Below are 17,595 nucleotides of genomic sequence, written 5' to 3' on the forward strand. Positions count from 1 at the left end.
CTTTTTGATTTATGGTTTTCCCTGGGTATATGCCCAGAAGTGGGATTGCTGGATCAGATGGTAATTCTATTTCTAGTTTTTTTAAGGAAACTCCATACTGTTCTCCATAGTGACTGTATCAATTTACATCCCCACCAATAGTGGAAGAGGGCTCCTTTTGTCCACACCCTCCCCAGAATTTGTTGTTTGTAGATTTTCTGATGATGCCGATTCTAACAGGTGTGAGGTGATACCTCATTGTAGTTTTGATTTGCATTTCTCTAATAATTAGTGCTGTTGAGCAGCTTTTCATGTGCGTCTTGGCCATCGCTGTGTCTTCTTTGAAGAAACGTCTCTTTAGATCTTCTGCCCATTTTTGTATTGGGTTGTTTGTTTTTTTAATATTAAGCTGCATGAGCTGTTTATATATATATTGGAGATTAAACCTTTGTCCATTGATTCATTTGCAACGATTTTCGCCCATTCTGAGGGATGCCTTTTTCCATTCCCGTTTTTTTAACAAAAAAGGAAAGAAAGAAAAAGAAGCAGAACACTAATGTGCGTAAAATATGCCTTTTGAAATGGTCGTTTTGAAATATGGAAGTCCTTTGGTCGGTATGGGACCCCAGGATTTGTTTTCAGGGCAGGTGTCATTTACAGGCCTGCAATGATTTTGAATATCAACTGACCATTAGCGCTGGGATTAAAGCTGCTGTTGCGTGAAACGGCCACAAGGTGGCAGCAGTTCTCCCTTACCAAATCTGGTTACTAGAGCAACAGAGCCTCAATGGAAGGCGTGTTCTAGATTGGAATTTAGAATGGAATGTGCCAGGAGAAAGCCCCTCAAGTTTGTCTCACTATTTCTTCTTTGTGTTTTTAATTTGTTTTTTTTTTATTTTCTATTACAGCAAGTTTGATTACAATGTTTGGCTTGTTGTAGGTGTGGAAGATGTGGTTCTTTTACACATATACAGATGTCTGTTCATCCTGGGATCCTTTTCCCATGTACCTTAGGACAGAATGTTGAGTAGTCTTCTCTTGGTATTCCGTAGGTCTTTGGTGATTATATATGTCACCTGTGTTTGATTATGTCTGTTAACCCCAATATCGTAATGAAACCAATCCTCACACCTTTCCATTGGTGAACCATAAGTTTGTTTAATGAATCTGTGATTGCCCTTCTCCGTGGAAATATCTGCCCTGGTATCCATTTTTAGGTAACACCTATAAGTGATATGATATGATATGTGTCTTTCACTTTCTGACTTACTCCAAGTCACGTGATTACCTCTAGACTCATCTACGGGGCTGCAAATGGCATTGTGTCCTTTTTTCCTTGGCTTCTATTCTGCCTTAGCGAGGTCCATTTTCAACAATGTGATTCCCTGAGGGTTGTGGATTAGCTGACCTGGGCAGCCTTACCCTGCCGGCCGGCCCTCCCCAGGTGTGCCTGGTTGAGGTCAATATAAACAGCGCTCCAGGCAGCAATAGCCCCTGAAGTTGTGCCTGACTCCATATTCTCTGCCCCGTCAGCAGTCTCGGGGCTGTGCTGGTGGGAGGGAGTGAGGGGCCAAGGCTTTGTTGGTGGCCCGGTGTGAGTGGGGCTCTGCTGGCCTTTCTGCAGGAGTTGCCAGGCTGCCACCTGTAAAGAAGAGGATGTGTCACTCATAACTTCCGATGTAATTTCTCTCTGGACAGAGGTGAGGAAGGATAAAAGCAGTGGGGGCCGGGACAGGATGGGTAACCCAGGCAGGGCATAGAAAGCTTCCAGAACAGCGCCCAGGGCCAGGACCATCGTGGCTGACCAGCAGGCACCAAGTTGGCCTGCGTGCTGTGGCTGGTGTGGCTCCAAGGCCCTTCCTCTAGGCTTTCAAGCCCTTGTACATATTCAGGTGTTTTACCTGGGAAGGGTGGGAACAGTTCAGCAGCAGCTGGCCTGGGGCTCAGCTCACGTTTACTCACAGATGCCTCAGCACGGTCCCCCAGCTTTGCAATGAGGACGCTCCTTGCATGGGGTGTGGTTTTCTGGCTGTATGGGAGGTGATTCCCCACCTCTGACCAATTTCAGAATTGTTTACCACTGGAGCAAGTGCCCTGATAGGTTTTCCCTCTTTATAACTGGTGGGTTTGGTTTTTTTTTCCTTTTATGTTTCAAGTTAGATTTCATTCCTCTTTTATGTATTTATAGATATAAGCATGGAAATAATTCATTCCTGTAAATACATCTGTGTGAAGCGAATAACTTTTTTCTGTTTTATTTTAAAATTTTATTTTTTAAAATTTTGAAATTTAATTTTATTTATTTTTTTTATACAGCAGGTTATTATTAGTTATGTATTTTATGCATATATATGTATACAGGTTAATCCCAATCTCCCAACTCATCCCACCACCACCACCCCATGGCTTCCAACTCTTGGTGTCCATACGTTTGTTCTCTACCTCTGTGTCTCTATTTCTTCCCTGCAAACCAGTTCATCTGTACCATTTTTTAGGTTCCACATATATGCATTAATAGACAATATTTGTTTTCCTCTTTCTGACTTACTTCATTCTGTATGACAGTCTCTAGATCCATCGATGTGTCTACAAATGACCCAGTTTCATCCCTTTTTATGGCTGAGTAATATTCCATTTTATATATGTACCACATCTTTATCCATTCATCTGTCTGTGGGCATTTAGGTTGCTTGCATTACCTGGCTATTGTAAATAGTGCTGCAATGAACATTGTGGTGAATGTGCCTTTTTGATTTATGGTTTTCTCTGGGTATATGCCCAGAAGTGGGATTGCTGGATCAGATGGTAATTCTATTTCTAGGTTTTTTAAGGAAACTCCATACTGTTCTCCATAGTGACTGTATCAATTTACATCCCCACCAATAGTGGAAGAGGGCTCCTTTTGTCCACACCCTCCCCAGAATTTGTTGTTTGTAGATTTTCTGATGATGCCAATTCTAACAGGTGTGAGGTGATACCTCATTGTAGTTTTGATTTGCATTTCTGTAATAATTAGTGCTGTTGAGCAGCTTTTCATGTGCGTCTTGGCCATCTCTGTGTCTTCTTTGAAGAAACGTCTCTTTAGATCTTCTGCCCATTTTTGTATTGGGTTGTTTGTTTTTTGAATATTAAGCTGCATTAGCTGTTTATATATATATTGGAGATTAAACCTTTGTCCATTGATTCATTTGCAACGATTTTCGCCCATTCTGAGGGATGCCTTTTTCCATTCCCGTTTTTTTAACAAAAAAGGAAAGAAAGAAAAAGAAGCAGAACACTAATGTGCGTAAAATATGCGTTTTGAAATGGTCGTTTTGAAATATGGGTGTCCTTTGGTCGATATGTGACCCCAGGATTTGTTTTCAGGGCAGGTGTCATTTACAGGCCTGCAATGATTTTGAATATCAACTGACCATTAGCGCTGGGATTAAAGCTGCTGTTGCGTGAAACGGCCACAAGGTGGCAGCAGTTTTCCCTTACCAAATCTGGTTACTAGAGCAACAGAGCCTCAATGGAAGTCGTGTTCTAGACTGAAATTTAGAATGGAATATGCCAGGAGAAAGCCCCTCATGTTTGTCTCGCTACTTTTTGTTCCTGTTTTTAATTTGTTTTTTTTATTTTCTATTACAGCAAGTTTGATTACAATGTTTGGCTTGTTGTAGGTGTGGAAGATGTGGTTCTTTTACACATATACCGATGTCTGTTCTTCCTGGGATCCTTTTCCCATGTACGTTAGGACAGAATGTTGAGTAGTCTTCTCTTGGTATTCCGTAGGCCTTTGGTGATTATATATGTCACCTGTGTTTGATTATGTCTCTTAACCCCGATATCGTAATGAAACCAATCCTCACACCTTTACATTGGTGAACCATAAGTTTGTTTAATGAATCTGTGATTGCCCTTCCCCGAGGAAATATCTGCCCTGGTATCCATTTTAGGTAATACCTATAAGTGATATGATACGATATGTGTATTTCACTTTCTGACTTACTCAAAGTCACGTGATTACCTCTAGACTCATCTACGGGGCTGCAAATGGCATTGTGTCCTTTTTTCCCTTGGCTTCTATTCTGCCTTAGCGAGGTCCATTTTCAACAATGTGATTCCCTGAGGGTTGTGGATTAGCTGACCTGGGCAGCCTTACCCTGCCGGCCGGCCCTCCCCAGGTGTGCCTGGTTGAGGTCAATATAAACAGCGCTCCAGGCAGCAATAGCCCCTGAAGTTGTGCCTGACTCCATATTCTCTGCCCCGTCAGCAGTCTCGGGGCTGTGCTGGTGGGAGGGAGTGAGGGGCCAAGGCTTTGTTGGTGGCCCGGTGTGAGTGGGGCTCTGCTGGCCTTTCTGCAGGAGTTGCCAGGCTGCCACCTGTAAAGAAGAGGATGTGTCACCCATACCTTCCGATGGAATTTCTCTCCGGACAGAGGTGAGGAAGGATAAAAGCAGTGGGGGCCAGGACAGGAGGGGTATCTCAGGCAGGGTAAGAGAAAGCTTCCAGAACAGTGCCCGGGTCCAGGACCATCCTGGCTGGCCTGCAGGCACCAAGTTGGCCAGAGTGCTGTCGTTGGTGTGGCTCCACGGCCCTTCCTCTAGGCTTTAAAGCCGTTGTACATATTCAGGTGTTTTACCTGGGAAGGGTGGGAACAGTTCAGCAGCAGCTGGCCTGGGGCTCAGCTCACGTTTACTCACAGATGCCTCAGCACGGTCCCCCAGCTTTGCAATGAGGACGCTCCTTGCATTGGGGGTGGGTTGCTGGCTGTATGGGAGGTGATTCCCCACCTCTGACCAATTTCAGAATTGTTTACCGCTGGAGCAAGTGCCCTGATAGGGTTTCCCTCTGTATAACTGGTGGGTTCAGGTATTTTTTTTCTTTTATGGTTCAAGTTAGATTTGATTCCTCTTTTATGTATTTACAGATATAAGCATGGAAATAATTCATTCCTATAAATACATCTGTGTGAAGGGAATAAATTTTTTCTATTTTATTTTAAATTTTTTTTTTAAATTTTGAAATTTAATTTTATTTTTTTTATACAGCATGTTATTATGAGTTATGTATTTTATGCATATACATGTATACAGGTCAATCCCAATCTCCCAACTCATCCCACCACCACCACCCCATGGCTTCCCACACTTGGTGTCCATACGTTCGTTCTCTACCTCTGTGTCTCTATTTCTTCCCTGCAAACCAGTTCATCTGGACCATTTTTTAGGTTCCACATATATGCATTAATATACAATATTTGTTTTCCTCTTTCTGACTTACTTCATTCTGTATGACAGTCTCTAGATCCATCGATGTCTCTACAAATGACCCATTTTCATTCCTTTTTATGGCTGAGTAATATTCCATTTTATATATATATACCACATCTTTATCCATTCATCTGTCTGTGGGGATTTAGGTTGATTGCATTGCCTGGCTATTGTAAATAGTGCTGCAATGAACATTGTGGTGAATGTGCCTTTTTGATTTATGGTTTTCTCTGGGTATATGCCCAGAAGTGGGATTGCTGGATCAGATGGTAATTCTATTTCTAGGTTTTTTAAGGAAACTCCATACTGTTCTCCATAGTGACTGTATCAATTTACATCCCCACCAATAGTGGAAGAGGGCTCCTTTTGTCCACACCCTCCCCAGAATTTGTTGTTTGTAGATTTTCTGATGATGCCGATTCTAACAGGTGTGAGGTGATACCTCATTGTAGTTTTGATTTGCATTTCTCTAATAATTAGTGCTGTTGAGCAGCTTTTCATGTGCGTCTTGGCCATCTCTGTGTCTTCTTTGAAGAAACGTCTCTTTAGATCTTCTGCCCATTTTTGTATTGGGTTGTTTGTTTTTTTAATATTAAGCTGCATGAGCTGTTTATATATATATTGGAGATTAAACCTTTGTCCATTGATTCATTTGCAACGATTTTCGCCCATTCTGAGGGATGCCTTTTTCCATTCCCGTTTTTTTAACAAAAAAGGAAAGAAAGAAAAAGAAGCAGAACACTAATGTGCGTAAAATATGCCTTTTGAAATGGTCGTTTTGAAATATGGAAGTCCTTTGGTCGGTATGGGACCCCAGGATTTGTTTTCAGGGCAGGTGTCATTTACAGGCCTGCAATGATTTTGAATATCAACTGACCATTAGCGCTGGGATTAAAGCTGCTGTTGCGTGAAACGGCCACAAGGTGGCAGCAGTTCTCCCTTACCAAATCTGGTTACTAGAGCAACAGAGCCTCAATGGAAGGCGTGTTCTAGATTGGAATTTAGAATGGAATGTGCCAGGAGAAAGCCCCTCAAGTTTGTCTCACTATTTCTTCTTTGTGTTTTTAATTTGTTTTTTTTTTATTTTCTATTACAGCAAGTTTGATTACAATGTTTGGCTTGTTGTAGGTGTGGAAGATGTGGTTCTTTTACACATATACAGATGTCTGTTCATCCTGGGATCCTTTTCCCATGTACCTTAGGACAGAATGTTGAGTAGTCTTCTCTTGGTATTCCGTAGGTCTTTGGTGATTATATATGTCACCTGTGTTTGATTATGTCTGTTAACCCCAATATCGTAATGAAACCAATCCTCACACCTTTCCATTGGTGAACCATAAGTTTGTTTAATGAATCTGTGATTGCCCTTCTCCGTGGAAATATCTGCCCTGGTATCCATTTTTAGGTAACACCTATAAGTGATATGATATGATATGTGTCTTTCACTTTCTGACTTACTCCAAGTCACGTGATTACCTCTAGACTCATCTACGGGGCTGCAAATGGCATTGTGTCCTTTTTTCCTTGGCTTCTATTCTGCCTTAGCGAGGTCCATTTTCAACAATGTGATTCCCTGAGGGTTGTGGATTAGCTGACCTGGGCAGCCTTACCCTGCCGGCCGGCCCTCCCCAGGTGTGCCTGGTTGAGGTCAATATAAACAGCGCTCCAGGCAGCAATAGCCCCTGAAGTTGTGCCTGACTCCATATTCTCTGCCCCGTCAGCAGTCTCGGGGCTGTGCTGGTGGGAGGGAGTGAGGGGCCAAGGCTTTGTTGGTGGCCCGGTGTGAGTGGGGCTCTGCTGGCCTTTCTGCAGGAGTTGCCAGGCTGCCACCTGTAAAGAAGAGGATGTGTCACTCATAACTTCCGATGTAATTTCTCTCTGGACAGAGGTGAGGAAGGATAAAAGCAGTGGGGGCCGGGACAGGATGGGTAACCCAGGCAGGGCATAGAAAGCTTCCAGAACAGCGCCCAGGGCCAGGACCATCGTGGCTGACCAGCAGGCACCAAGTTGGCCTGCGTGCTGTGGCTGGTGTGGCTCCAAGGCCCTTCCTCTAGGCTTTCAAGCCCTTGTACATATTCAGGTGTTTTACCTGGGAAGGGTGGGAACAGTTCAGCAGCAGCTGGCCTGGGGCTCAGCTCACGTTTACTCACAGATGCCTCAGCACGGTCCCCCAGCTTTGCAATGAGGACGCTCCTTGCATGGGGTGTGGTTTTCTGGCTGTATGGGAGGTGATTCCCCACCTCTGACCAATTTCAGAATTGTTTACCACTGGAGCAAGTGCCCTGATAGGTTTTCCCTCTTTATAACTGGTGGGTTTGGTTTTTTTTTCCTTTTATGTTTCAAGTTAGATTTCATTCCTCTTTTATGTATTTATAGATATAAGCATGGAAATAATTCATTCCTGTAAATACATCTGTGTGAAGCGAATAACTTTTTTCTGTTTTATTTTAAAATTTTATTTTTTAAAATTTTGAAATTTAATTTTATTTATTTTTTTTATACAGCAGGTTATTATTAGTTATGTATTTTATGCATATATATGTATACAGGTTAATCCCAATCTCCCAACTCATCCCACCACCACCACCCCATGGCTTCCAACTCTTGGTGTCCATACGTTTGTTCTCTACCTCTGTGTCTCTATTTCTTCCCTGCAAACCAGTTCATCTGTACCATTTTTTAGGTTCCACATATATGCATTAATAGACAATATTTGTTTTCCTCTTTCTGACTTACTTCATTCTGTATGACAGTCTCTAGATCCATCGATGTGTCTACAAATGACCCAGTTTCATCCCTTTTTATGGCTGAGTAATATTCCATTTTATATATGTACCACATCTTTATCCATTCATCTGTCTGTGGGCATTTAGGTTGCTTGCATTACCTGGCTATTGTAAATAGTGCTGCAATGAACATTGTGGTGAATGTGCCTTTTTGATTTATGGTTTTCTCTGGGTATATGCCCAGAAGTGGGATTGCTGGATCAGATGGTAATTCTATTTCTAGGTTTTTTAAGGAAACTCCATACTGTTCTCCATAGTGACTGTATCAATTTACATCCCCACCAATAGTGGAAGAGGGCTCCTTTTGTCCACACCCTCCCCAGAATTTGTTGTTTGTAGATTTTCTGATGATGCCAATTCTAACAGGTGTGAGGTGATACCTCATTGTAGTTTTGATTTGCATTTCTGTAATAATTAGTGCTGTTGAGCAGCTTTTCATGTGCGTCTTGGCCATCTCTGTGTCTTCTTTGAAGAAACGTCTCTTTAGATCTTCTGCCCATTTTTGTATTGGGTTGTTTGTTTTTTGAATATTAAGCTGCATTAGCTGTTTATATATATATTGGAGATTAAACCTTTGTCCATTGATTCATTTGCAACGATTTTCGCCCATTCTGAGGGATGCCTTTTTCCATTCCCGTTTTTTTAACAAAAAAGGAAAGAAAGAAAAAGAAGCAGAACACTAATGTGCGTAAAATATGCGTTTTGAAATGGTCGTTTTGAAATATGGGTGTCCTTTGGTCGATATGTGACCCCAGGATTTGTTTTCAGGGCAGGTGTCATTTACAGGCCTGCAATGATTTTGAATATCAACTGACCATTAGCGCTGGGATTAAAGCTGCTGTTGCGTGAAACGGCCACAAGGTGGCAGCAGTTTTCCCTTACCAAATCTGGTTACTAGAGCAACAGAGCCTCAATGGAAGTCGTGTTCTAGACTGAAATTTAGAATGGAATATGCCAGGAGAAAGCCCCTCATGTTTGTCTCGCTACTTTTTGTTCCTGTTTTTAATTTGTTTTTTTTATTTTCTATTACAGCAAGTTTGATTACAATGTTTGGCTTGTTGTAGGTGTGGAAGATGTGGTTCTTTTACACATATACCGATGTCTGTTCTTCCTGGGATCCTTTTCCCATGTACGTTAGGACAGAATGTTGAGTAGTCTTCTCTTGGTATTCCGTAGGCCTTTGGTGATTATATATGTCACCTGTGTTTGATTATGTCTCTTAACCCCGATATCGTAATGAAACCAATCCTCACACCTTTACATTGGTGAACCATAAGTTTGTTTAATGAATCTGTGATTGCCCTTCCCCGAGGAAATATCTGCCCTGGTATCCATTTTAGGTAATACCTATAAGTGATATGATACGATATGTGTATTTCACTTTCTGACTTACTCAAAGTCACGTGATTACCTCTAGACTCATCTACGGGGCTGCAAATGGCATTGTGTCCTTTTTTCCCTTGGCTTCTATTCTGCCTTAGCGAGGTCCATTTTCAACAATGTGATTCCCTGAGGGTTGTGGATTAGCTGACCTGGGCAGCCTTACCCTGCCGGCCGGCCCTCCCCAGGTGTGCCTGGTTGAGGTCAATATAAACAGCGCTCCAGGCAGCAATAGCCCCTGAAGTTGTGCCTGACTCCATATTCTCTGCCCCGTCAGCAGTCTCGGGGCTGTGCTGGTGGGAGGGAGTGAGGGGCCAAGGCTTTGTTGGTGGCCCGGTGTGAGTGGGGCTCTGCTGGCCTTTCTGCAGGAGTTGCCAGGCTGCCACCTGTAAAGAAGAGGATGTGTCACCCATACCTTCCGATGGAATTTCTCTCCGGACAGAGGTGAGGAAGGATAAAAGCAGTGGGGGCCAGGACAGGAGGGGTATCTCAGGCAGGGTAAGAGAAAGCTTCCAGAACAGTGCCCGGGTCCAGGACCATCCTGGCTGGCCTGCAGGCACCAAGTTGGCCAGAGTGCTGTCGTTGGTGTGGCTCCACGGCCCTTCCTCTAGGCTTTAAAGCCGTTGTACATATTCAGGTGTTTTACCTGGGAAGGGTGGGAACAGTTCAGCAGCAGCTGGCCTGGGGCTCAGCTCACGTTTACTCACAGATGCCTCAGCACGGTCCCCCAGCTTTGCAATGAGGACGCTCCTTGCATTGGGGGTGGGTTGCTGGCTGTATGGGAGGTGATTCCCCACCTCTGACCAATTTCAGAATTGTTTACCGCTGGAGCAAGTGCCCTGATAGGGTTTCCCTCTGTATAACTGGTGGGTTCAGGTTTTTTTTTTCTTTTATGGTTCAAGTTAGATTTGATTCCTCTTTTATGTATTTACAGATATAAGCATGGAAATAATTCATTCCTATAAATACATCTGTGTGAAGGGAATAAATTTTTTCTATTTTATTTTAAATTTTTTTTTTAAATTTTGAAATTTAATTTTATTTTTTTTATACAGCATGTTATTATGAGTTATGTATTTTATGCATATACATGTATACAGGTCAATCCCAATCTCCCAACTCATCCCACCACCACCACCCCATGGCTTCCCACACTTGGTGTCCATACGTTCGTTCTCTACCTCTGTGTCTCTATTTCTTCCCTGCAAACCAGTTCATCTGGACCATTTTTTAGGTTCCACATATATGCATTAATATACAATATTTGTTTTCCTCTTTCTGACTTACTTCATTCTGTATGACAGTCTCTAGATCCATCGATGTCTCTACAAATGACCCATTTTCATTCCTTTTTATGGCTGAGTAATATTCCATTTTATATATATATACCACATCTTTATCCATTCATCTGTCTGTGGGGATTTAGGTTGCTTGCATTGCCTGGCTATTGTAAATAGTGCTGCAATGAACATTGTGGTGAATGTGCCTTTTTGATTTATGGTTTTCTCTGGGTATATGCCCAGAAGTGGGATTGCTGGATCAGATGGTAATTCTATTTCTAGGTTTTTTAAGGAAACTCCATACTGTTCTCCATAGTGACTGTATCAATTTACATCCCCACCAATAGTGGAAGAGGGCTCCTTTTGTCCACACCCTCCCCAGAATTTGTTGTTTGTAGATTTTCTGATGATGCCGATTCTAACAGGTGTGAGGTGATACCTCATTGTAGTTTTGATTTGCATTTCTCTAATAATTAGTGCTGTTGAGCAGCTTTTCATGTGCGTCTTGGCCATCTCTGTGTCTTCTTTGAAGAAACGTCTCTTTAGATCTTCTGCCCATTTTTGTATTGGGTTGTTTGTTTTTTTAATATTAAGCTGCATGAGCTGTTTATATATATATTGGAGATTAAACCTTTGTCCATTGATTCATTTGCAACGATTTTCGCCCATTCTGAGGGATGCCTTTTTCCATTCCCGTTTTTTTAACAAAAAAGGAAAGAAAGAAAAAGAAGCAGAACACTAATGTGTGTAAAATATGCCTTTTGAAATGGTCGTTTTGAAATATGGACGTCCTTTGAATTTTTTGGTCGATATGTGACCCCAGGATTTGTTTTCAGGGCAGGTGTCATTTACAGGCCTGCAATGATTTTGAATATCAACTGACCATTAGCGCTGGGATTAAAGCTGCTGTTGCGTGAAACGGCCACAAGGTGGCAGAAGTTCTCCCTTACCAAATCTGGTTACTAGAGCAACAGAGCCTCAATGGAAGTCGTGTTCTAGACTGGAATTTAGAATGGAATGTGCCAGGAGAAAGCCCCTCAAGTTTGTCTCACTACTTCTTGTTCGTGTTTTTAATTTTTTTTTTTATTTTATATTATAGCAAGTTTGATTACAATGTTTGGCTTGTTGTAAGTGTGGAAGATGTGGTTCTTTTACACATATACAGATGTCTGTTCTTCCTGGGATCCTTTTCCCATGTACCTTAGGACAGAATGTTGAGTAGTCTTCTCTTGGTATTCCGTAGGTCTTTGGTGATTATATATGTCACCTGTGTTTGATTATGTCTGTTAACCCCGATATCATAATGAAACCAATCCTCACACCTTTCCATTGGTGAACCATAAGTTTGTTTAATGAATCTGTGATTGCCCTTCTCCGTGGAAATATCTGCCCTGGTATCCATTTTAGGTAATACCTATAAGTGATATGATACGATATGTGTCTTTCACTTTCTGACTTACTCCAAGTCACGTGATTACCTCTAGACTCATCTACGGGGCTGCAAATGGCATTGTGTCCTTTTTTCCCTTGGCTTCTGTTCTGCCTTAGCGAGGTCCATTTTCAACAATGTGATTCCCTGAGGGTTGTGGATTAGCTGACCTGGGCAGCCTTACCCTGCCGGCCGGCCCTCCCCAGGTGTGCCTGGTTGAGGTCAATATAAACAGCGCTCCAGGCAGCAATAGCCCCTGAAGTTGTGCCTGACTCCATATTCTCTGCCCCGTCAGCAGTCTCGGGGCTGTGCTGGTGGGAGGGAGTGAGGGGCCAAGGCTTTGTTGGTGGCCCGGTGTGAGTGGGGCTCTGCTGGCCTTTCTGCAGGAGTTGCCAGGCTGCCACCTGTAAAGAAGAGGATGTGTCACCCATACCTTCCGATGGAATTTCTCTCCGGACAGAGGTGAGGAAGGATAAAAGCAGTGGGGGCCAGGACAGGAGGGGTATCTCAGGCAGGGCAATAGAAAGCTTCCAGAACAGCGCCCGGGGACAGGACCATCCTGGCTGGCCTGCAGGCACCAAGTTGGCCTGAGTGCTGTCGCTGGTGTGGCTCCACGGCCCTTCCTCTAGGCTTTCAAGCCGTTGTACATATTCAGGTGTTTTACCTGGGAAGGGTGGGAACAGTTCAGCAGCAGCTGGCCTGGGGCTCAGCTCACGTTTACTCACAGATGCCTCAGCACGGTCCCCCAGCTTTGCAATGAGGACGCTCCTTGCATTGGGGGTGGGTTGCTGGCTGTATGGGAGGTGATTCCCCACCTCTGACCAATTTCAGAATTGTTTACCGCTGGAGCAAGTGACCTGATAGGGTTTCCCTCTGAATAACTGGTGGGTTCAGGTTTTTTTTTTCTTTTATGGTTCAAGTTAGATTTGATTCCTCTTTTATGTATTTACAGATATAAGCATGGAAATAATTCATTCCTATAAATACATCTGTGTGAAGGGAATAAATTTTTTCTATTTTATTTTAAAATTTTTTTTTAATTTTGAAAATTAATTTTATTTTTTTTTATACAGCAGGTTATTATGAGTTATGTATTTTATGCATATACATGTATACAGGTCAATCCCAATCTCCCAACTCATCCCACCACCACCACCCCATGGCTTCCCACACTTGGTGTCCATACGTTTGTTCTCTACCTCTGTGTCTCTATTTCTTCCCTGCAAACCAGTTCATCTGGACCATTTTTTAGGTTCCACATATATGCATTAATATACAATATTTGTTTTCCTCTTTCTGACTTACTTCATCTGTATGACAGTCTCTAGATCCATCGATGTCTCTACAAATGACCCAGTTTCATTCCTTTTTATGGCTGAGTAATATTCCATTTTATATATATACCACATCTTTATCCATTCATCTGTGGGGATTTAGGTTGCTTGCATTCCCTGGCTATTGTAAATAGTGCTGCAATGAACATTGTGGTGAATGTGCCTTTTTGATTTATGGTTTTCTCTGGGTATATGCCCAGAAGTGGGATTGCTGGATCAGATGGTAATTCTATTTCTAGGTTTTTTAAGGAAACTCCATACTGTTCTCCATAGTGACTGTATCAATTTACATCCCCACCAATAGTGGAAGAGGGCTCCTTTTGTCCACACCCTCCCCAGAATTTGTTGTTTGTAGATTTTCTGATGATGCCGATTCTAACAGGTGTGAGGTGATACCACATTGTAGTTTTGATTTGCATTTCTCTAATAATTAGTGCTGTTGAGCAGCTTTTCATGTGCGTCTTGGCCATCTCTGTGTCTTCTTTGAAGAAACGTCTCTTTAGATCTTCTGCCCATTTTTGTATTGGGTTGTTTGTTTTTTTAATATTAAGCTGCATGAGCTGTTTATATATATATTGGAGATTAAACCTTTGTCCATTGATTCATTTGCAACGATTTTCGCCCATTCTGAGGGATGCCTTTTTCCATTCCCGTTTTTTTAACAAAAAAGGAAAGAAAGAAAAAGAAGCAGAACACTAATGTGCGTAAAATATGCCTTTTGAAATGGTCGTTTTGAAATATGGACGTCCTTTGAATTTTTTGGTCGATATGTGACCCCAGGATTTGTTTTCAGGGCAGGTGTCATTTACAGGCCTGCAATGATTTTGAATATCAACTGACCATTAGCGCTGGGATTAAAGCTGCTGTTGCGTGAAACGGCCACAAGGTGGCAGAAGTTCTCCCTTACCAAATCTGGTTACTAGAGCAACAGAGCCTCAATGGAAGTCGTGTTCTAGACTGGAATTTAGAATGGAATGTGCCAGGAGAAAGCCCCTCAAGTTTGTCTCACTACTTCTTGTTCGTGTTTTTAATTTTTTTTTTATTTTCTATTATAGCAAGTTTGATTACAATGTTTGGCTTGTTGTAGGTGTGGAAGATGTGGTTCTTTTACACATATACAGATGTCTGTTCATCCTGGGATCCTTTTCCCATGTACCTTAGGACAGAATGTTGAGTAGTCTTCTCTTGGTATTCCGTAGGTCTTTGGTGATTATATATGTCACCTGTGTTTGATTATGTCTGTTAACCCCGATATCATAATGAAACCAATCCTCACACCTTTCCATTGGTGAACCATAAGTTTGTTTAATGAATCTGTGATTGCCCTTCTCCGTGGAAATATCTGCCCTGGTATCCATTTTTAGGTAATACCTATAAGTGATATGATACGATATGTGTCTTTCACTTTCTGACTTACTCCAAGTCACGTGATTACCTCTAGACTCATCTACGGGGCTGCAAATGGCATTGTGTCCTTTTTTCCCTTGGCTTCTGTTCTGCCTTAGCGAGGTCCATTTTCAACAATGTGATTCCCTGAGGGTTGTGGATTAGCTGACCTGGGCAGCCTTACCCTGCCGGCCGGCCCTCCCCAGGTGTGCCTGGTTGAGGTCAATATAAACAGCGCTCCAGGCAGCAATAGCCCCTGAAGTTGTGCCTGACTCCATATTCTCTGCCCCGTCAGCAGTCTCGGGGCTGTGCTGGTGGGAGGGAGTGAGGGGCCAAGGCTTTGTTGGTGGCCCGGTGTGAGTGGGGCTCTGCTGGCCTTTCTGCAGGAGTTGCCAGGCTGCCACCTGTAAAGAAGAGGATGTGTCACCCATACCTTCCGATGGAATTTCTCTCCGGACAGAGGTGAGGAAGGATAAAAGCAGTGGGGGCCAGGACAGGAGGGGTATCTCAGGCAGGGCAATAGAAAGCTTCCAGAACAGCGCCCGGGGACAGGACCATCCTGGCTGGCCTGCAGGCACCAAGTTGGCCTGAGTGCTGTCGCTGGTGTGGCTCCACGGCCCTTCCTCTAGGCTTTCAAGCCGTTGTACATATTCAGGTGTTTTACCTGGGAAGGGTGGGAACAGTTCAGCAGCAGCTGGCCTGGGGCTCAGCTCACGTTTACTCACAGATGCCTCAGCACGGTCCCCCAGCTTTGCAATGAGGACGCTCCTTGCATTGGGGGTGGGTTGCTGGCTGTATGGGAGGTGATTCCCCACCTCTGACCAATTTCAGAACTGTTTACCGCTGGAGCAAGTGCCCTGATAGGGTTTCCCTCTGAATAACTGGTGGGTTCAGGTTTTTTTTTTCTTTTATGGTTCAAGTTAGATTTGATTCCTCTTTTATGTATTTACAGATATAAGCATGGAAATAATTCATTCCTATAAATACATCTGTGTGAAGGGAATAAATTTTTTCTATTTTATTTTAAAATTTTTTTTTAATTTTGAAAATTAATTTTATTTTTTTTTATACAGCAGGTTATTATGAGTTATGTATTTTATGCATATACATGTATACAGGTCAATCCCAATCTCCCAACTCATCCCAGCACCACCACCCCATGGCTTCCCACACTTGGTGTCCATACGTTTGTTCTCTACCTCTGTGTCTCTATTTCTTCCCTGCAAACCAGTTCATCTGGACCATTTTTTAGGTTCCACATATATGCATTAATATACAATATTTGTTTTCCTCTTTCTGACTTACTTCATCTGTATGACAGTCTCTAGATCCATCGATGTCTCTACAAATGACCCAGTTTCATTCCTTTTTATGGCTGAGTAATATTCCATTTTATATATATACCACATCTTTATCCATTCATCTGTGGGGATTTAGGTTGCTTGCATTCCCTGGCTATTGTAAATAGTGCTGCAATGAACATTGTGGTGAATGTGCCTTTTTGATTTATGGTTTTCTCTGGGTATATGCCCAGAAGTGGGATTGCTGGATCAGATGGTAATTCTATTTCTAGGTTTTTTAAGGAAACTCCATACTGTTCTCCATAGTGACTGTATCAATTTACATCCCCACCAATAGTGGAAGAGGGCTCCTTTTGTCCACACCCTCCCCAGAATTTGTTGTTTGTAGATTTTCTGATGATGCCGATTCTAACAGGTGTGAGGTGATACCACATTGTAGTTTTGATTTGCATTTCTCTAATAATTAGTGCTGTTGAGCAGCTTTTCATGTGCGTCTTGGCCATCTCTGTGTCTTCTTTGAAGAAACGTCTCTTTAGATCTTCTGCCCATTTTTGTATTGGGTTGTTTGTTTTTTTAATATTAAGCTGCATGAGCTGTTTATATATATATTGGAGATTAAACCTTTGTCCATTGATTCATTTGCAACGATTTTCGCCCATTCTGAGGGATGCCTTTTTCCATTCCCGTTTTTTTAACAAAAAAGGAAAGAAAGAAAAAGAAGCAGAACACTAATGTGCGTAAAATATGCCTTTTGAAATGGTCGTTTTGAAATATGGACGTCCTTTGAATTTTTTGGTCGATATGTGACCCCAGGATTTGTTTTCAGGGCAGGTGTCATTTACAGGCCTGCAATGATTTTGAATATCAACTGACCATTAGCGCTGGGATTAAAGCTGCTGTTGCGTGAAACGGCCACAAGGTGGCAGAAGTTCTCCCTTACCAAATCTGGTTACTAGAGCAACAGAGCCTCAATGGAAGTCGTGTTCTAGACTGGAATTTAGAATGGAATGTGCCAGGAGAAAGCCCCTCAAGTTTGTCTCACTACTTCTTGTTCGTGTTTTTAATTTTTTTTTTATTTTCTATTATAGCAAGTTTGATTACAATGTTTGGCTTGTTGTAAGTGTGGAAGATGTGGTTCTTTTACACATATACAGATGTCTGTTCATCCTGGGATCCTTTTCCCATGTACCTTAGGACAGAATGTTGAGTAGTCTTCTCTTGGTATTCCGTAGGTCTTTGGTGATTATATATGTCACCTGTGTTTGATTATGTCTGTTAACCCCGATATCATAATGAAACCAATCCTCACACCTTTCCATTGGTGAACCATAAGTTTGTTTAATGAATCTGTGATTGCCCTTCTCCGTGGAAATATCTGCCCTGGTATCCATTTTTAGGTAATACCTATAAGTGATATGATACGATATGTGTCTTTCACTTTCTGACTTACTCCAAGTCACGTGAT

This window comes from Mesoplodon densirostris, chromosome 13 (assembly GCF_025265405.1).
Source record: "Mesoplodon densirostris isolate mMesDen1 chromosome 13, mMesDen1 primary haplotype, whole genome shotgun sequence".
NCBI classification, from domain to species: Eukaryota; Metazoa; Chordata; class Mammalia; order Artiodactyla; family Ziphiidae; genus Mesoplodon; species Mesoplodon densirostris.